Genomic DNA, 22,413 nt, shown 5'->3' on the forward strand with positions numbered 1-22,413 from the left:
GTACTCCTAATGGATTCCTTAAAAAAATAGTCCTTAAGATATCACCGTTTGGGGTCAATATATAAAAAAAAATTCAGCCCGCGCTTCGCGCTCGCAATATTTGATGAGTGAGATGCGTATGTTAATCATGATTACAATGACTGCAAAAAAGTGCTTCATGTGTTTAGATGTAATTCTAACAAAATCACCATGCGCTTGGCACTCGCATTAGATGACTATGGTGAGATATGTATACTCTTAATGGATTCCTAAAATATAGTCCTTAAATGTCCCTGTTTGGAGTCAATATATACAAAAATTTCAGCTCGCGCTTCGCGCTCGCATTGTTTGTTTAGCGAGACAGGTATGCATTATGATTACAAAAATTTGGTTATAATGTCCTTTTATAGGCCTGAATTTCAAAAAATTTAAGCTCGCGCTTCGCGCTCGCATTATGTGATCAGTGAGATACATATCTGTTTAATGGCACTGTCCTTCAAATGTCTCTATTATGTCAGTGTACCTGGCCACTGAGCGCGCTTCGCGCGCTCTCTAAGTGACTCGAAATTTTTGCTGGTGCCCCCCCAATGCCGTGACCCACGGTACGCCAATGTAGAGAGGTATGGTGCACCCCCTAGTACCCACGCACACCCTGGACGCAAAACTATCTTTGCAATGCGTTTCAATCATTCATCACCTTCATGGTTCTTATCATGTTGATTAAATGTTTCTGGGATAGCCTTTAGCATGATCGAATGACTGGTACCAAACATGCCAAATGGTAAGTTTGCAAGCAGTGGCGTAACTGCGGGGGGGGGGGGGGACATGGGGGGCACGTGCCCCTAATCGGCTGGCAAAAGAAAACGGGGAAAAGGAGAAAAAAGAGGGAGAAAGGAAAAGAAACGTAGTGGGAAAGAAGAAATTATTGTCATTTTAAAGATATTATTATAATTGTGTTGTTATATTACATAAGAAACATTTTTTCATAACTTTATGAAACATAATTTGCTGAAGGCCTATGTCTTTATTGTTCCCGGTGCTCCTGTTGTACTAAAACCTCCCGTTTTCAAGTCAATATATATTGCCCTTTTATCATCAAATCACTTCAAAGCACGTCATGCTACTATCGTTTTATGTTGTGACATATGCTTCTTTTTCATGACTACTTAACGTGATTGCCCCATTTTAAGGTCTTAATATGAAATATTGCCTGTCCGTGCTTACGTTCGCATTAGTCGATTAGTGAGATATGTCTGCTTTTCATGAATTCCTAAAATCAATCCTTAAAATGTCCCTTTTTCTGATCTAAATATAAAAAAATTGTCAGCTCGCGCTTCGCGCTCGCATCATTTGGTTAGTGAAATACATATGGTCTTAGTGAATTCCTACAAACAAGCCTTAGAATGCCCCTCTACATATCTGAATTTCCTGAATTTACAGCTCGCGCTTTGCGCTCGCAATATTTGATTAGTGAGACGCGTATGTTCATCATGATTACAAAGCCTACAAGTGCTTCATGTGTTTAGATGTAATTCTAACAAAATCAACAAGCGCTTGGCACTCGCATTAGATGACTATGGTGAGATATGTATATACTTATTGGATTCCTAAAATACAGTCCTTCAAATGTCCCTGTTTGGGATTAATATATACACAAATTTCAGTTCGCGCTTCGCGCTCGCATTATTTCATCAGTGGGATACATATCCGTCTAATGGCGCTGTCATTAAAATACCTCTATTAGGTCAGTATACTTGGCAACTGAGTGCGCTCAATAAGCGATAAGTGACTCAATTTTTTTGCTGGTGCCCCTCATTGCCGTGACCCACGGTACGCCACTGTCTGCAAGCACAGATCCAAATCTGACTCTTCAACCAATTATACCGTGTCCAGATTTCGTGCTTCGCGCTCTCATTTATTTAGCGATATACCCATCCGTTTCATGATTACAAAAAGTAAATAGAATGTCCCCATTTTCAGTTTTTAGGCCGAAATATTAAAAACAAATCAGCTTGCTCTATTCGTGTTCGAGATCGGAATATCAAAATTGTTCCGCTCGCGCTGATTATAGGCGCTCGGGTGTTATACAGCGCGTCCCCCAAAAAGGTCCCTCTGATATGCGGTTAAATTACTTCAAAGGATAAAAATTATTCTCAATGAAATGTGTGGAACTAGGAAGCTCATATCATGTTCCAACTTCTATTTAAAAAAAATCGTCTCGTTTCAGTGGTTTTGAATACTCAGTCTATTATTTAACAGTGGTGCTTTTTTGCCCATTCCAAGTTTCATTGCATGCTGCGCCGCTGTGTGTTCTGCACTTTCTAGCATATCACCCCCCCCTCCTTTGACCATTCTGACCAAGGTATTCCCTGATCTGACCAGGGAAATCGCCATGATCTAACCAGGCTCATCAATTCACAACCTTGAGCACAGGGGCGTCGATCCATTTTCAGATTGGGGGGGGGGGCAAAATCATGAATCAACTTTCCAAATAAGGCGTTCGATCACACAAACAAACAAACTCACACACACACATATGCATATATATATATATATATATGACTCACGAGGTGGAGACAAGCACATATCCCACCAACAAATTAATGCGAGCGCGAAGCGCGAGCTGAAATTTCTTTATATTCTGACCTGAAAGCTTGATATTCTAAGCATTTTGGTACCAATAGCTAAGATGGTTATCTAAAAAAAACACTAGATGCGAGCGCGAAGCGCGAGCTGAAAATTTTGATATTTCGATCTGAAAAAATTTGAGTTTCATTGGACGTTTTTAATAAAGAACAAGATATAAATATCCAACAAAAGATTATTGCAAATCGAAGCGGGAGTTCTTTTGAGGTTTAGAACTGAAAACGGGACATTCTATTCACCTATTTAATCATGAAAAGTATGGGTTTTTGCTACAGAAACGATGCGAGCGCGAAGCTCGAGCTGACATTTTTTTATATTCCAATCTGAAAAGCGGACATTTTGAGCACGATTTTAATTAAAGAACGAGTTGTGTATCTCAATCTCGCTTACTGATTTCTGTGTAACATTACAATCTTATTTTATTTTTTGCACATGTGGAATTATTGGGGGGCAAAACGATATGTTTGCCCCCCCCAATATTTTCATTGGTGGGGCGATCGCCCCCCCTGCCCCCCCCCCCCCCCCAGGATCGACGCCTCTGCTTGAGCATGTTCAGAAGGGTAAAACAACATTTAACAGTTCATTTCATGTTTGATAACAGGAGATGCACAATGATTAAGACAACGGGTCATGTATGTTTCATGCCTAATTCATGCCTAATACTGCATTTTTGTTTTCATTACTTTTTTAGTTAATAAGCTACTGTGGTCAAGTTAAATTTAATTCAATGTTACTTTTTAAAATAAAATAGGTAATTTTTTTCCTCTGGTAAAGTTCCTTTTTGCAAAGGGTGATTAACTTGTGGGTTCCCCTTTATTTTTTAGCTTATTTTACTCATCCATCATTCACATTTTCTTTCCTAGTGGTTCACTAATTACCATTATCAATCAACACACAAACTTAATTTTTTAATGTTTTTTTGTCCTTCTGAACATGCCCAAGTTTATGATTTGATGAGAAGGGATATGATTAGGGAAATGTCCCTGCTCAGATCCTGGATGTAAAAATGGGGGTTAATATGCCATAGACAATGCAGAAATGCATCAATGCTGCAAACTTGGAATGGGCTAAAATGCACCACTGTTACGTATAAGAGTGTGTATTCAGAACGGCTAAAGCACGACCAATGAAATTTTCATAGAAGTTAGATCATGAAATGGGCTTTCTACTCATAAACATTTATTTGAGAATACTACCACATTTTGGAATGAATTCAGCCCTATATCAGAGGGACATCTTTTTTTTTTTTTTTTTTGAGGGGGGCGCTGTTTTTAGAAGAATTCAAGAGAAATTACATGTATATTCATCCATTTAGTTATTATTATTCTCTTATGAAGTTCATTGCATAATAAGAACATTTCAGAATGTCTAAGTAAAGCTTCGGTATGTAGGCATGAGGCAGAGTGGTGATTGGTATTTGTGTAATTTGCTATGATTCTTGGCAAAAATAGGGCCTGCTAGCGGCAGTGGAAAATGAAAATAGGATTAGTTAAATTGTTTACACTGAGGTCATTCAAGAGTCGTCTAGAATTGGAATTGCTCTAGATAGGAGGATGGTCTTTTTAAAGACAATAATACTAAAAGTTTCCAGAATAGTGGAAATTTATATTTATAAGCTGGCAGTTTCTTCAAGGACATCATCATCATATCAGATCAGAGCTCAGACTTTCAATGCAGTATTCATGTCAGAGCACAGTTTATAACTTCTGCGGAATTATCTGCACACCATCATTAATCTGTAGGCAGTTATTCTGAGAGAGGAATTCTCAGTTCCCATCGAGATCATAATCAACCTGTTCTAGAGACCATTTGTCAACCAATGGATTGCTGAAATCGACTGTCATCAACTTCGTCTTCATGGACATTTCAGCTCACTACCATGACTACAGTGACCGCAATCATCCTTCGCGTTTCAACGTCAATTTTATCATCGCATTGTGGACTTTAATATAAGGAATCGTTGCCAAACCAATTTGGACACTATACAGGCTTAATACAGGAAATATTTCGGAAATACTCAGACCTGACTCTTCAAGATATGTAAGATAATGTTTAGTTTGTTTAGTGTATGATCTGTTTCCTGTAAATAATGAGAGGAATCAAATTTAGAATTTTTATAACATGTTATTTGTTGCAGTATATATTCGTAACACGGGGCATGCTGGAATGAATAATATCTTGTAAAAAAGCAATATATTTGTTAAACCCTTGGCATATATCTTTAATTTATGTTTGTCTACCATGTCTACTGGAGTGGTACCTTCATCACTGAAACTAGCTGGGTTTTTTTTCTTGTATTTAAAAATGTGACAGTTCTAAGTTAGGTAATTATCAACAAATCTCACTATTTTTGTCTAAAGTTCTTGAAAAGTTAATATTAGTTCGCACTATGAAATTATCTAATATGCAAGATTTATTTTATCCATTAGAATTTGGCTTTCGTAGAAATCATTATAATACACATGCATTATCATGATTATTGACAATAGTTGATAATTCCTGCGGAATCGACAATTTGTTGGGGTGTTCTTGTGCTTCTCCAAGGCTTTTGATACCATTAATCATAAAAAAATATTATTGTACAAACTCAATCATTATGGGGGGTCAGAGGAATAGCCTTGGAGTGTAGTGTTATTTTTTTCAAGTTTCAAGTCAACATTTCGAGTTTCAAGTCAACAGTTTGAGTTTCAAGTCAACAGTTAAAGTTTCAAGAGTACAGTTCGAGTTTCAAGTGTGCATTTCGAGTTTCAAATCTACATTTCGAGTTTCATGATGCCACCCATTAAAGTTTCAAGTCTACAGTTCGAGTTTCAAGTCAACAGTTCAAGTTTCAAGTCAATAGTTCGAGTTTCAAGTCTACATGTCGAGTTTCAGCTGGATTATATTTGTAATGTGATGTGTGTCTTATAAGTGAAAGGCAATGGAAAAATGGAGAGGGGGTCAAAAACTAACAAAATAAGGGTATAATGATCTACAAGTATATAGCTTTGTCAGGAACACAAACAGAATGCATGCAGCTTGAATGCATGACGATTTAATATCGGCCCTGTGGAGAGAAGCAAATTAGCAAAACTGTTCTAGGGCCTACTCCCAAATCGGCAAACATGAATTACGCCAAAATCTCCCATCCCCACCCATCTACAAAAGGTCAGGAAGAAGCAGGGTGACCAGATTTTGGCAGTCAAAATACTCTTTGGTTTGGCTTTAAAAAAAAGAAAACTTAGTACGGATAAAAAAAAATGACAGACATGAATGACCACAATTTCTTAGCTGTTTTCTTGATATCAAGAGTTGATAACGTTGAAGGCGCCAACGCATCAAAACTTAAAATCCAAATCGCTGGCGTATACATGGGGGATTTCGGTACTTACCCCCCCCCCCCCTGAAAAAAAATCCAAATACAACGAAGCCTACTGCTGCTGAATGAGCAAGATTGAGGCAGATGAACGAGTAGTACGAACTTGAGAGCGACTAATTAGGATGTTATCAATGCATTACCGGGCTTCGGTGATTTAGAGATTTGAAAACTAGCAGCAATATTTTGAAGGCTATCCTCTGTCTCACAGGCAATCAATGGAGCTGCAGTCGAAGAGGTTCTGTGCGAGTCCGAAGGGGAGCAGAGAAGACAAGCATATATAGCAGCTGAATTCTGTATTCTCTGAAGTCAGTCCAAGTCCTTCTGGCTGAGAACACTGAAGAGACTATTGCAGTAGTCCAGTCTGGAAAGAACAAGAGCCCTGACAGCAGCATGGCGTGTTTGCTGATCAATAAAACGTCTCACTCTCCACAGGTTACGAACGTGATACTTGACGTTTCTGCAGACCTGATTACTGAGCTGCGCAGAAGGCTCAAATGTTACTCCATTGCGAATAGACTTTCATGGCTGGAAAGATTTATCCTTGATTGTCCCGGCGAGGTTCCTGCGTATATAGGGTAGCGTAAGGTTGCGTAGAATTGCGTGGGGTTGCGTTACTTGTCTATGAACACTTACGTAGGTCTTGCCTGATCTGCGTAGCGTTGCGTACGGATTCAATATCGCAGCAGTGCTGACTTTGAAAGCAACTACTGAATAATTATTTACAAAACACCACTCATATGACAATAAAATAGGGCCTACTATGTTCATTGTCCCTGAATGACCTTTCACCTTGATCATGTGTCCCAAGACTCGTGCAAGACGATCGTTGCTATGTGCACATTTCATGAACTATATCCATAAACTTTCAAAGTTTCAAATTTAAAATGGCAATTCAAAAAATAACGCAAACATAGCCAAAGTTCATTGACCTTAAATGACCTTTGGCCTTGGTCATGTGACCTGAAACTCACGCAGGATGATTGCAGATACTTGATTACCCTTATGCCTATGAGTTCCATGAACTATGTCAAGATACTTTCCAAGTTATGACATTTCAAAAACTTAACCTTGATTAAGATTTATATGAATGTTGACGACGCCGCCGCCACTGTCGGAAAAGCGACACTCTGCTACTGCAGGCGAGACAAAAAAAACTGGCATAGTAGAATAAAGCACGAGTATGCTAAATCTTAAAGGCTACTGCAGGCTGACAATAATTATATTAACAAAATTAAGAAAAATCTGACTATCAAAACACTGAAAATTTGATCAAAGCAAATTTTACGGCATCTTGAATATTTTCATTATAATATTACGGTAAACAATTTAATGCATGTCTTCATGAATATTCAGTTACAGAAATTACAGAATTGATGGTGTCATATCCCAACTTGTTCGTTTTGTACTACAGTGTATTATATTATATTATGTTTATTAAAATTTTGCACTCCAAAAATTATAAAAAAGAAAGGATAGGTAACCGATTTAATGCATCGGATGTTGATTGATGCAACCTACTTTGTTATGAGAGAGACGTATCTTACACACATAAGTGAAAATATAAGGAAAGAGAAAGTGTACATATAAACTGTTTTCACAAAATATTGATAATTTCTAATGCAATTTTCTTCATTTTGCTTAGTGAATTTTACTATATTTATTTAGATATAATTATTTTCAGCCATTCCTTGCGCAAGTTTTAAAAAGTGTTTTGAGAAACAAATATCGGCGTAGTGTTGCATATAGTCTCTAAGCAATTCTACGCAGATCTCGGTGTGAAACCCTTGGCCTTAACAGGGGCCGCGGAACGGTTTTCAAAGTGGGGGGGGGGGGGCTGACCATGCTAAAAATCACAATTATATGGTCATTTTTACGTTTTTGTACACGGTTTTGGAAAAAAGTGGGGGGGGGGGGGGGCTGAAGCCCCCCCCCCCCCCCAGCCCCCCGGTTCCGCGGCCCCTGCTTAATCAACAAAATGTACCTCGCTCGAAAATAAGGGTTCACTGTCGGTTTAACATTTTGAAGATGACTGGAAAACGATTGAAACTTAAAAATACCTGTCCTATGTTGTTCTGTCTTGTCCTCTTTTGTACAATGTCTTTGATGTTTTGTCTTTTTTCCGTCCTGTCTCGTCTAATTGATTTTTATATGCATTTTCGAATTTTAAGTATGTGTATTTTATTGTACATGTATACAAGGGGTATGATATATTGTCGTGATGGTATTCATGGTATTAAGGCGACCGTAGATCTTACGATTGGTTTGCGACCCGATTTCAGAATAAAATGTAGTAGAATTTGATGCTAATATTGAGACTTGGAATATCTAAAGCCCCTTTCACAATTGACGTACGACCATTTGCGACCTTTTGGTCTTGCGACAGGCTGCAACAGGCATCAATCGCTAGTCATCTCATAAGATCGCACAGAGGCTTTCACAGTTGCAACAGCTGTCGTACAACAAAAACAACCAATAAACCTCGTTGCACGAGTAAGTCGCATATGCTCGTATTGTCCTCGTGCGATCACATGCGAGTGTTGCACGAGGGATTGCGAGTGGAACGGTCGCATAAATGCGAATGAAACGGTATTGCAATGATGTAAGCCGTTGCGATCGGTCTTGCAACAGTCTTATGGCCCATATTATTATCTATTATTAGGTCTCTGTACATGTAGGTCGCTTGCACAAGTGCAAGTGTTGTATGACCTCCAGTCAAGTAAATGCGACTACTTAGTTGTGCCACCTAGCTCTCGCACCAAGTCGTACAACGTTGAACAACACTCGCACGATGATCGCCCGACCGATGGTACGACCCCGGGTACGGCCTGATGCGAGTGAATCGATCGTATTTGATCGCGTTCGGATTTTGAACATGTTCAAAGTTCAGATGTGACCAGTCACGACCACCTCGAGTTCGTGCGACCGTCTACAACGACTGCGAGTGCTCGCAAGACACCAAGAGATCGATCGTGCAACAACAAGAAAAAACTGTTGCAGGCGGTCGTAAACTGGTCGGACGTCAATTGTGAAAGGGGCTAAACGGTCGCATACATGCGAATGCAACGGTAGTGGAATGTTGTAAGCCGTAATTTTGATCGGTCTTGCAACAGTCTTATATTATCGCACCCAGTCGCAAGACTGGTCTCTGTAGGTCTCCAGCACATGTGCAAGTGTTGTACGACCTCCAGTCGACTAAATGCGACTATACTTAGTTGTGCCACCTCTCGCATCAAGTCATACAACGTTGAACAACACTCACACGATGATCGCCCGACTGATGGTACGACCTGTTGCGAGTGAATCAATCGTATTTGATCGCGTTTGGATTTTGAACATGTTCAAAGTTCAGATGCGACCAGTCACGATCACCTCCGACCACCTCGAGTTTGTGCGATCGTCTACAACGACTGCGAGTGCTCGCAATACACCAAGGGATCGATCGTGCAACAACAAGAAAAAACTGTTGCAGGTGGTCGTAAACAGGTCGTACGTCAATTGTGAAAGGGGCTTTACTGTGTAGTGTTCTAAATCATCGTACGAATACCTATGTTCAAATCTGTGACTATGCTTATCATCCTTCTTAGAATAAAAGCGAATACAATATCTAGTCGTAATGACGCCATGGCAGTCGTACGAGTGGCTTACGATTTGAAACTAATTTGGCCTTTACTCCAAAATAAAAGCTTGCAATCTTTCAAAATGGTTATATTAGTATTCTTTCAATTAATTTTTACCTCAAATAAAATTATGTGTTCCATTCACATTTTCAGAAAATGGGCAAAATGCGATTTGTTCCAAAATCGGATCGCGAACAGTCGTAAGGTGTGTGGTGGCCTTTATGGGTATGATAACTATATTGTCATAATTTTATTGATTTTTCGCATATAAGCATAAAAGCTGAAAAGCTTGACCCAATTAATATTTTGTACTATTCTATTAACATGATTAAACGTTGTTAATTACAATTTCATATTATTTTAAACAGTTATTTGAGGGTACTCACAAAGACAAGTGATGCTTACTAGTGAGGTTTTTTCTGTTATCTGTATTCTGCTTTGTATTTATTTATTAAACTGCATGACTTTGGAATAGGTAGGGTTGCAAAATTCCCGAGAATTTTAGCGGTGGAAACTTTTCATGGGAATAAACGGGAATTTATTGGGAATTTTGGGAATTTTCAAGAAAGGTTGGGAATTTTCAAAAACAAGCAATTTTCTGATATTTTTATACAGGAATTGAAATGAGTACCCTGGTAGATGATGCTTGCTTGAACTTTGTCAGCAAGTTTCAAGCCAAATATTATGCTAGGACAGTCAGACAAGGCAGAATTTCAATTAATTTCATGTAAAAGATGATTTACTGTATTAGTGGCCGAATGGTACGTGCAATGACAGTTATGTATACACAACAAAAAAAGTAAGTCCCCCTTAAACAAACATCAATAATTTCCGAACCAATGCGACTTTTTAATATATTTTTACATGAGCGTGTAGGTAATTTTATAAGCTACGCCCTGAGTATAAAATGTTATGGACGTATTTACGTCATGCTTCAGTGAGCAACGTCAGAAGGCAAAAATTTCACTTTTCAAAAGTCACAAGCCAAATATCATGACTTTGATTCCATTTTATTGGAACTAATTCCACATTCTCATCATGAAAAATAGTCAGAAGGCTTGTAAAGGGTACTTTCTAAAGACGATGCAACTTTTTTAGCTAAATTTCACGTTTGAATAAACACAAATCCAAATTTGCTATAATTGGATTTTTACACATTTCTATCAATAAAAATGATAGAATATGATAACAATTATTTTTGGGAAGAGTTTCTTCAACAGTATTCATCGTTTCACGGTTCAATGAACATTTATTGAAAACAAAAGATACGAATTTCAAATATCATAGGCAAGTATTGTTTAATTTTGGTAACTGAAAATGATCTTTTCTCAACTTTTCCGTTGTGTTCATGACCAATTTACATGCTTCAATGATTCAAAGGCGTTTAGTTAAACATTCACGCTTGAATGAACACGTGGACTGTGATTAGCTCTTTTTTACGTTATTGGAATAAATGCAATTTGTAACTATGGATATCTGTCACAAACCTCCTTGCAAAGTTCATTTGATTTGATTTTTATGAAAATCCCGATGCTTAATGCATCAGTGAGAACACAATACTCGAAAATTATGCAAATGAGAAGAAAGTTCAAGGCCTTGGTCCCACTCTGTGTCGTATCGAATGGTTGTTTTGGTGTGCGTGCCTTTTGGATAGTGTTACTCCGAAGCCATGTGCGAAGTTTCATGAAATAACTGTTGGCAGAAGTAACAAAAACCGTCCATGAAACAAACCCTCATTTCATATTTGTTAAAATTTTGACTTCTTCTCTCATAGACTTGTGTACATTATGGGTGCATATGTTTAAGAATAAGTAACACCTTCTTCAATATAGTGGAACTTTTTTTCAAGGCTGTCTTTAGCAATGTCGTTTGGCAGTGATGTTTATCAACCTATGGGCAAAATTCTGTGCAAAAATGAAATCGATTTGGTTATTTATGGATGAGTGAGCACGCATCAAAGTGGGAAAATTGGTATTTTCAATGTCACAGACTCATTTTAAAGGGTAATAAAGTGAATATTGGGGCCAAATTCAGTTTCAAATGTGACTTGAATTGCTGTTATTTTTATCATCCATCATTTCTATCACCACTTACTTTCCGAACTTTAACTTTTTCATGGTTGAGCGAGCACATTTGAAAACTTAGGAATGAATACTCTTTATACTGCATAAATGTATTCTTTTCCTAATAATTTCTCAGGATCAGTTGAATGTATGGACAAATCAGTGGTGGATCCAGAATTTTAAAATGGGGGAGGGGCCTATAATCGGGGGAACCACCAATATTTTCAAATTTTGATATGATCTAACAAGTTGTAGAGGATACTACCATAAACACCTATGACAATACGTCACAATACAGGGGCTGCGGAACGGTTTTCAAAGTGGGGGGGGGGGAGGGGGAAGGACTGAGCCAAAAGTGAGGGGGGGCTGACCATGCAAAAAATCACAATCGTATGGTCATTTTTATATTTTTGTACATGCTTTTGGAAAAAAAGTAGGAGACTGAAGCCCACCCCCCCCCCTCCGATTCCGCAGCCACTGCAATACATTTTGCTCACTCAACCATTAACATACGATATCAAAATATGGTCTGAAGTGGTTGAATGATGGATAGTAAAACAGCATAACACCATAAAATCACCTAAAAACAACTTTTGCCCAACTTGTATTTGAACAAACTGAAAAACGACTCTGGTGACTTTTAAAAATTGTCATTTTTAATTCAATCATTAATTACTCATGCATGACTCAACCGATCGATCTCATTTTCCCCCAGGAGTTACTTAATGAGTGTAGCAAACCACCTATGAAATATCATATCTCAAAATAATCAAAAGTTACAGCAATTTGATTTAGGGGAACTTACTTTTTTGTTGTGTATACATGCTTTACACAAGGGATTTAATGTGCAGTGTTCATGGAATGATGCCTATTGGATATCCTGATCTTTTTGCAGATGATGAGAATGTGAGAATTATTAATAATAATGATAATGGCATTATTGTAGCTAATAGCATTATTATATATTTTTTTTCATCATTATTTCCTTTCTCATTGAAGGAACTTGGTGATATTGGTGGCGTTAATTTAATGAGCATGAATACAGATTGCTGGTTCAAGCTTAAAGTTTATTTTAGTTCAGTTAACCTTGCTCTAACAATAAATATTTTATTCATTATTTTCAAAATACTAGATCAAATGAAATGAAAATGATATGAGAATGTCATTTAATATCACAAAAAAGATATAAGATTAATAATTAATAATTAATAATTAAAGTTTCTCAATCTTATTCTTAATCAAGGTCAGGTGTCATTTGATGTTAACAAACTTAGTGCTTGTTTTGTCTCCCTGTGTGAAAAAAATATTTATCTTGATTGTTTTCAAAGTCAGCCATTATATTATTATTTCTTGCCCCTCCTTTTTTTTTTGGGGGGGGGGGTGGAGGGGGCATCTCACAAATAAATTAGTAATTAACATTCTTCATTCCTGGACCTGAGCTTTCCCATTTAACGATTCAAGCCAGTCTGCAGGCATCACAGAGCCTGATTGAATCTTTGATCAAGTGGGTCTCTACGTAAAGACTAGCACATGCAAAACTTTCTATTTCCTGAGCGAGAGGGCCTTGAAGGCGTGAGTAGGCTGCATATTCAGAACATTAACTTGAGTGACGGCTTCGTACAGGAGACGAGCACAAACCCTTCACTTGAGGAAAGTGGTCTGAATATGCACCCTAATTAAGGCCCCTGCCAATGAACAGTATTGTATTCGTGCTAATCTTGTGTGAAAACCCACTTGTGGATCAAAGTTCCAATAAGGGTTTGTGCAGACTACATGTAAGGGGTAATAATCTATTAAATGTGTTATTATGTAATGGTAATGGAAGACAGGTTCTTGCATTTAAATCTGGCGGAAAAAAAAAAAAAAAAAAAGCAGAAAAAAAACATCAGGACAAAAAACAAAGAAACAAATAAGAAATTTGTAAAACAATAAAATACCTAAGAAATTCTTTTTTTTCAAACCAGGATTTTTTTTTCATTTGTAATTGCAAGCAATGGTATAAGGAACATTTACATAAAATATAGCATTATATGATTAGAGCAAAGAGAATGATTTACGCATAAATTAGCATAATTAATTCATATAAAAATCGGATTATTTCGAAAAAAAAAGTAACCATACAGCCTTGTAGAATACATCTTTCCAATTTATCTTTCCAATTTTTAAGATGTTCGCACGATCAGCTCCGAGATCGCAAGGGGTGAATTACCCCCCCCCCCCCCCTCCCGTCCACCACAAAAAGTCCGGTCTGGTTAAAGTTAATAGCGAAAAATGGGTGAAAATATTTCTCCGGCCCTCCTATTGGCGAAAGCTAAATAAAAAAATATAAAAAAAATCTACTTTTTATGGCTAAGGACCCCCTTAAAAATCTAGGCTACGGACCTGGGGTGAATTGCCAATTTCTCCACTGGCAACTCATCCAAATATTCCGTCCATCAATATTTCGTCTAACAACAATTTGGTCCAATCATCACTTCTTCTAATCATCAGTTCGTCTATGACCATTTCGTCTTATAACCAGTTGGTCTAATGTTCGTTTTATTTCCATTCATTATTAGACCAAATGGTATATGGACTAAATCGCTATTGGACCAACTCGTTATTAGACTAAATGATGAGTGGATGAAATGGCAATTAGACCATGTGGATATTGAACGAACTGATGGTAGACCAAATGTTAGTAGACGAATTGGCAATTGGACGAGCTGGCATTGGACCAAATGAAGATAAACCAAGGCTTGGTGCACCCCTGGATTTCAAGGTTTTTTGCACTCCATCTGAAAAGAGCAATATACAGTATTTAACACACAGTTAATCATTACAATAAACAATGAAAGATTGTTAGTTGAATTTTAAATAACCCGTCCCCTATTTGAGCAACACGTTACGTCATATGCTTTTCTTACAATTTTGTACTTTATATATATTCCTGTTAACAGAATGGCGTTCCGACCCGGGATTCGCTCTTTCTCCCTCGTATTGGTCATTTTAGGTAAGATGATTGGAATGAAATAACATTGATAACATTTTTGGTAAAATTAACAAACAAATCCTAAATCGCGAACGGGTAAGTGCGCTGAGTCGATAAATTTATCTCGTTTACAGATAACGGGACCAAATACCGAATACTGTGCTGCACTCGACCCAGGTGAGGTAAATGGGTACCGGTAGGAAGTAATTCCTCAAAAAGCTGTGCGCACCAGAATCGGTAGACTAGCTTAGCCGGGGTAATATAGGAGCACCTAGCAAGGTGGATACTTGCGCTATACAAATGCTATATTATTGTTTATTTATTTTTGTACTGAGTCTGCGCTGATTTACGTTCTCCCAACTTTTTGATAAAACAGTTAAATTGGTCTCATCATTGTTTCAACAAGAACTGCGGTATTAAACATGTTTTAAAGATTAAAAAGTATATTAATTGTGATTAATTGATCAAATCCAAATCTAGTTTTTCTTGCGTCGACTTCAGCTGATTAATTGACATTTAATGGTATTAGTCTGGTCATAAATGGTTTGACCCCAAAGAAATTGCAACAAAATGTTTTCAACCGTTTCTGGTATTTGACCTCGGAAATAACATACTAAGAATCTACCAAAATCCAAAATCATTTCGGTGCATATTCCATTATCTAGCGGTAAAGTTATTTGTTGAGTAAATATATGCACTCCAGGGTACCTGGAAAATCCAGGCTGGCGCCCAAAATGGCTGCCGCAGGCTAAATATCCACAAGTCATCTATTACCTAAGTGGTTTTAATTTGGTTTCTAATCAATTGGTTTAAAGGTGAAGTAGTTCATGTGGATACGTTACAAAGACAGTCAGTGGTCTGGTGTGTCCAGAAACCAAAGATGCCTTCCAAAAATTGAGTTACAAATGGCTGCTGATACTTAAAGCGAACATTGCTCATTTCCTATCCGCGGGGAGTATGATTTGGGTGTCTAAACCATGATTTCAATGGTCAAATAATAAATTGGGACAAGTTACAATCAGTCAGTGGTCCAGTATGTTAAAAAAAATCAAGAAGGCTTTTAAAATGGAGTCTAACATTGATGTTGATACTTGAAAAAAACGACATAGTTTGTTCACTATCGGGAATATGATTTTTGTGTCTATACCATGGTTAAATGGGTCAAATAATACATTACTATTAATACTACATAATAATTGGTCAAGTATGTCAAAAAATCGAAGGTGGTTTTCAAAAAAAAAAAATAGAGTATAAAATAGCCGCAGCAGCATAGACTATACCCTACTGAAGGTGTTAATTACTTCTTCCGGTAAACAATAGGGAAGCGGAAATTGGTTAATTAGTGTGACTTCCGGTGACAATAAGGAAGCGGAAATTGGTTAATTAGTAATCCTTCCGGTCACTTCCAGTGACAATAAGGAAGCGGATCTTCGTTAATAAGACACCATTCCGATGACATCATGTAAACAATAGGAATGTGGATATTCGTTAATGAGGCATCCTCCCAGTGTCTTCCTTTATCCGGAAGCACATTCTTTTGTTCTAAAATCATTCATGGAGCAACGGGGGGGGGGGGGGGGGGGTCACTGAGCCATATACCTGGGGATCTGGGGATTAGCCACTTGGTTTCCTTGAGCAGGATAATCAGACATGTATTTGTCTGTGAAGGTCTGAGTATATACAATATGATCAATGAATTACATTCTGATATTTCTTTGGACACACCCACCTTATTAGATAGAACCTGATTGGTCATTCGGTTTGACGATTTTAGAGTGGAATATATGTCAGTGATAAAGGGCATGATGCGCATGCATTCCTCTTCACTTTTAGACCAGTTTTTTTCCCTGTTTTTCATTTTTATTCTTGTTCTATATTAGTGATTCAATTCAATTGCTGGTACATTATTCTTGATTTTATTCGATAAAATAATCTACATATTGTTTCATACTTCAGATTTGAATTTAGTTTGTTTGGTTCATTATTATAAAGTAGACGCCCTCTTCCCCCCCCCCCCCCGCTGTTTTGTCATTACCACTTGGTTGTTGCGTTATGTGTTATCTACAAACCATTCCTATTTATCGGGGAGGGTGTGGTAGATGGGGTAGGGTGGAACTGGTGGGTCTATTTAAAGATTGGTAGCTGAGATGTTGATGTATTTCAGATTTTGTATAATAACATAACAATAATGATAACAATAATAGTTACATTTATGTAGCGCTTCATACGTTGGTTTCTAAGCATTTTACATATGTCATTATTATCACCCTGGTCATAGGATCCACCACTGTTCCACACACAAAGTGCACCATCTCCACTCTCTGTGAGCATCCTGGCCAGGCAACCATTTATCGGTGCACACATGCCAAGCTAATCGCATTGACGTTCACATCCTATCGCGTACCCATTTAACACCTGGGTCGAGAATTATAAAGTGTGGATTGTATGTAGCTAGATAGTTCTACTCGTGAAAATTTGAAGTTTCCACCCTTGGTAGACGTAGGTACTGCAATATCAAACAAATGTACAACATAATTAAAGTGAAGTTTAGTGAACAGTAGTTTATTTTTTTCAATGCACATAAACATACAGAAATTACAATCATCATTACTGTCAGTATTTTCTTTCACAGAGTTCGTTTATGGTCAATCTGAATCTTATGCATCGTTGCCTCACTTGCCACCATCTTCTGTCTCATCTGTTTCTCCTTCACTGCTGTCTTCATCTTCATCCTGGTATTGGAATAATCCCTCAAATTTTGTCTTATGTCTGGCTAATACACGGCGAATGGCTTTCCACTTCTTCATGCCATTTTCTACTTTCTTCATGATATCAGAAAGGATTTCGTAATTGGTGTCATCATCTTCAAGGTACAAGCTCTGTCGCAAGAAGTTAGAGTAGTGGTCAAAGAAGATTCGTTTAACAGCCCATAGAACTTTCACATCCCATAGAACTTTCACATGGGCTTTTTCTTTAGCATCATCATCACTCATACCATTGGAGATATACTTTTTGTATTTTTCATTCCTCGACTCCTCAGTTGCTATCATGGCCATTTCTAACCATTCATGGTAAGCCTGGTTATCTTCAAGTTCTCCTGTCTCGTCCATCTCTGAATTCATTGATTCTTCCTCTCCTCCACTTTCCGAGTCCTCGGATGGTGCATTGCCGTCATGGATAGCCTCCACAACTCGGCGCTTTTTAGATGGAGGTTCATACTGAGAATCATCTTCGCTATCCTCTTTTTCGTATTCAGTGTCTTCGTGGTCTTCCATTTTGGGGTGTACAATCTGTTCGTGCCTCTTGAGATCAAATTTTCGACCATATGATTTATTACACGGTGAACAACTGTAGCGCTTGGACATGAAACTATTCATGTTCATTCGTTGAAGTTCCGTTTGCAAAATGACACAGAGCAACTGAATCTTCATACTTGTACAGATCGCATTGCCGCAAATAAAAATAAAAGCGGCGTTTACGCCATAACGCCGTTGACGGCGCTCGAGATGCATTGCTACGGCGTCAAAGAGCAACTGAATCTTCAGACTCGTACAGATCGCATTGCCGCAAATAAACATGGTGTTTACGCCGTAACGCCGTTGACGGCGCTCGGGATGCATTGCTACGGCGTAAACGCCATGTTTATTTGCGGCAATGCGATCTGTACGAGTCTGAAGACACTGAATACGAAAAAGAGGATAGCGAAGATGATTCTCAGTATGAACCTCCATCTAAAAAGCGCCGAGTTGCGGAGGCTATCCATGACGGCAATGCACCATCCGAGGACTCGGAAAGTGGAGGAGAGGAAGAATCAATGAATTCAGAGATGGACGAGACAGGAGAACTTGAAGATAACCAGGCTTACCATGAATGGTTAGAAATGGCCATGATAGCAACTGAGGAGTCGAGGAATGAAAAATACAAAAAGTATATCTCCAATGGTATGAGTGATGATGATGCTAAAGAAAAAGCCCATGTGAAAGTTCTATGGGCTGTTAAACGAATCTTCTTTGACCACTACTCTAACTTCTTGCGACAGAGCTTGTACCTTGAAGATGATGACACTAATTACGAAATCCTTTCTGATATCATGAAGAAAGTAGAAAATGGCATGAAGAAGTGGAAAGCCATTCGCCGTGTATTAGCCAGACATAAGACAAAATTTGAGGGATTATTCCAATACCAGGATGAAGATGAAGACAGCAGTGAAAGAGAAACAGATGAGACAGAAGATGGTGGCAAGTGAGGCAACGATGCATAAGATTCAGATTGACCATAAACGAACTCTGTGAAAGAAAATACTGACAGTAATGATGATTGTAATTTCTGTATGTTTATGTGCATTGAAAAAAATAAACTACTGTTCACTAAACTTCACTTTAATTATGTTGTACATTTGTTTGATATTGCAGTACCTACGTCTACCAAGGGTGGAAACTTCAAATTTTCACGAGTAGAACTATCTAGCTACATACAATCCACACTTTATAATTCTCGACCCAGGTGTTAAATGGGTACGCGATAGGATGTGAACGTCAATGCGATTAGCTTGGCATGTGTGCACCGATAAATGGTTGCCTGGCCAGGATGCTCACAGAGAGTGGAGATGGTGCACTTTGTGTGTGGAACAGTGATGGATCCTATGACCAGGGTGATAATAATGACATATGTAAAATGCTTAGAAACCAACGTATGAAGCGCTACATAAATGTAACTATTATTGTTATCATTATTGTTATGTTATTATACAAAATCTGAAATACATCAACATCTCAGCTACCAATCTTTAAATAGACCCACCAGTTCCACCCTACCCCATCTACCACACCCTCCCCGATAAATAGGAATGGTTTGTAGATAACACATAACGCAACAACCAAGTGGTAATGACAAAACAGCGGGGGGGGGGGAAGAGGGCGTCTACTTTATAATAATGAACCAAACAAACTAAATTCAAATCTGAAGTATGAAACAATATGTAGATTATTTTATCGAATAAAATCAAGAATAATATACCAGCAATTGAATTGAATCACTAATATAGAACAAGAATAAAAATGAAAAACAGGGAAAAAAACTGGTCTAAAAGTGAAGAGGAATGCATGCGCATCATGCCCTTTATCACTGACATATATTCCACTCTAAAATCGTCAAACCGAATGACCAATCAGGTTCTATCTAATAAGGTGGGTGTGTCCAAAGAAATATCAGAATGTAATTCATTGATCATATTGTATATACTCAGACCTTCACAGACAAATACATGTCTGATTATCCTGCTCAAGGAAACCAAGTGGCTAATCCCCAGATCCCCAGGTATATGGCTCAGTGACCCCCCCCCCCCCTTGCTCCATGAATGATTTTAGAACAAAACAATGTGCTTCCGGATAAAGGAAGACACTGGGAGGATGCCTCATTAACGAATATCCACATTCCTATTGTTTACAGGATGTCATCGGAATGATGTCTTATTAACGAAGATCCGCTTCCTTATTGTCACCGGAAGTCACACTAATTAACCAATTTCCGCTTCCCTATTGTTTACCGGAAGAAGTAATTAACACCTTCAGTAGGGTATAGTCTATGCTGCTAGCCGCTGCTACTTACAAATGGACATGTGACATACATGTACGATTTTGATGCCGAAACCATGGTTCCAAGCGTCAGAAAATGCATTGAAACAAGTTACAAGGAATGGTCCAATATTTCCACAAATTCAAGATGGCTTCTAACATTAGAGTCTAAAATAACTGCTGTCATTTAAAAATGGGCATAGTTCATTTAAAAGTCCACCAGGGAAATATGATATTTCTGTCCACACTATGATTTCAAGGTAAAAATAATATATTTTTACTGGTTACAAGGATAAACATGACATCTAAAATGATTACCATCACACAAGAATGGTCCGAGTTCATACAATATCAACCTGTGAAAAGTAAATCTGGCGTCTACACCTTGAGAAGGGTCATATACTACATTTGGACAAGTAATAAGGATGGTCAGTTTTCCATTTTGTCAACAAAAAATCCAAGGTAGTTTTTAAATTTGTGTTCAAATAAGTGCTGTAACCACCTCATGAAAAAATAAGATTACTTTAATATCCCCATGCATTTAACATGTTTAAGTGTAGGCACCAAAATTATTTCTCACAGGTGGATATTCCATGAACCATGTCCACTTTTAAGTAACAGCAGTCAGTTTAGAACCCGTTTTTGGAAGTCATCTTGGATTTTCAGGCAAAATGGACAACTGCATATCATTGTAACCAATCCCAAAGTATTATTTCTACGTTCCTCTATATTATTTTTAACACTTTCACGGATGCAGATTTTGGTATATTTAGGTGATCTGTCAATCGACAGATCAACTATTAATTTCGTACGAATTTTCTTTTTTATTTCTTTATTTCTTTCTTTATTTATTTTTTATTTTTCCGCCCTTTTCTTGTGACCGTAAAATCTCCAAATCGACATGATCAACTTTCTTCAAAATATCATCAGATATGGGGTCTTATCTTGTCATCTGTGTAAAACAAGTTCAAGGTCAAAAGGTCGTCATGACGTCATCTAGACGCCATTTTGTAAATTCACATTATCAATCATATCTTCATTATCAATTATCAAAAATTAACAATATTTACATCACATTAACTTCAGGTCAAGGGTCAACTTTCCATGTCATCAAAGGTCATGTTAAGGTCACGACATGCGCGTACGCGCGAGTCAAAATTTTAAAATGCTCAAAATCACTTTTTGACCAAAGTAGAGTATGATTCAGGTCATTTTAAGCATTTCAAAAATTTGCGTGCGCGCACGGTTACGCGCGTTCTCGCGCGTAACGGCACTATACAATATAAGATCGCCATTTTTTCATATCAATGCACCAATAATATAATTCTAAACAATTTGATACCTTGCTCAACCTTCTACGACAAGTAATAACGGAATTAGCCTCCATCAAAGTTTACAGCACGCGCGCGCGCGCACTAACCATAGACAATATTGTGCAAAAACATGCCAATACAAAATTCATTATAGCTCTTCAGGTAGTCCGTTGACCCCCAATTTTTTTTTTCATATTCGAATAGAGTATAGATGGGGGATATGATTTCATGTCACATTTGACCCAAAATGTTATCATGACGTCATCAAAATGGCGTCGGAACTCAAAATTCCCATTTTCCTACTTATGACGTCATCATAATTATGCAAATTTGATTCTTACTCCGTAAATATTGGCCAATTTTCGCTCAGTTTTCAATATGTTGTAGCTGAGGACATACTCTTTCTAATTTGATGGCTATATTCACATTTAAAGGAACGGGTCATCCTGAAAAATGGCAAGTTATAGAGACATGTCATTTTCGCTCATTTTGTGTGCATTCTCTATGGGAAATGGCTTTTTCTCAAAACTGGATTTTACATTCCTCTATTTCGCGTGCTATATCTCCATTTCTTTTTGTCGGTTTTCTCTGAGCTTGGAGTATGTTGTAGCTGAGATTGTAAGCTATCGCAAACGTTGTCTCCATTTTCCGATCCGATGCCGGGATCATGCCCGTATTTCACTTGCAGAATTGGATTTGAGAGCCTCTTGTTTTGCTTTTGTGTAAAGTCTATGGGAAGTGTGTAGCTCAATGGGTAAGGCATGAGACTTGCGTCCTTAGGGTCCAGGGTTCGGGGCAGGGGTAAACGTGATAATTTTTTTTTTCGTTTCAACATGTCACAAATGGTCTTTATGACCATTACAATGTATATAAAATAAATCATTGGACAATAA

At 37.8% G+C, this 22,413-nt stretch overlaps 1 protein-coding gene across 1 annotated transcript in view; it reads left to right on the forward strand.

Annotated features, from left to right (window-relative positions):
• Window positions 1–14,604: 14,604 nt before the first annotated feature.
• LOC129271834 (uncharacterized) overlaps window positions 14,605–22,413 on the forward strand; it is a 34,342-nt gene continuing 26,533 nt past the window's right edge. The window contains exon 1 of the mRNA XM_064106846.1: window positions 14,605–14,655. The gene's annotated coding sequence lies outside the window, so the exon portion shown is untranslated. The remainder of the gene's footprint in view (window positions 14,656–22,413) is intronic.

This window comes from Lytechinus pictus, chromosome 11 (assembly GCF_037042905.1).
Source record: "Lytechinus pictus isolate F3 Inbred chromosome 11, Lp3.0, whole genome shotgun sequence".
Lineage (NCBI taxonomy): Eukaryota > Metazoa > Echinodermata > Echinoidea > Temnopleuroida > Toxopneustidae > Lytechinus > Lytechinus pictus.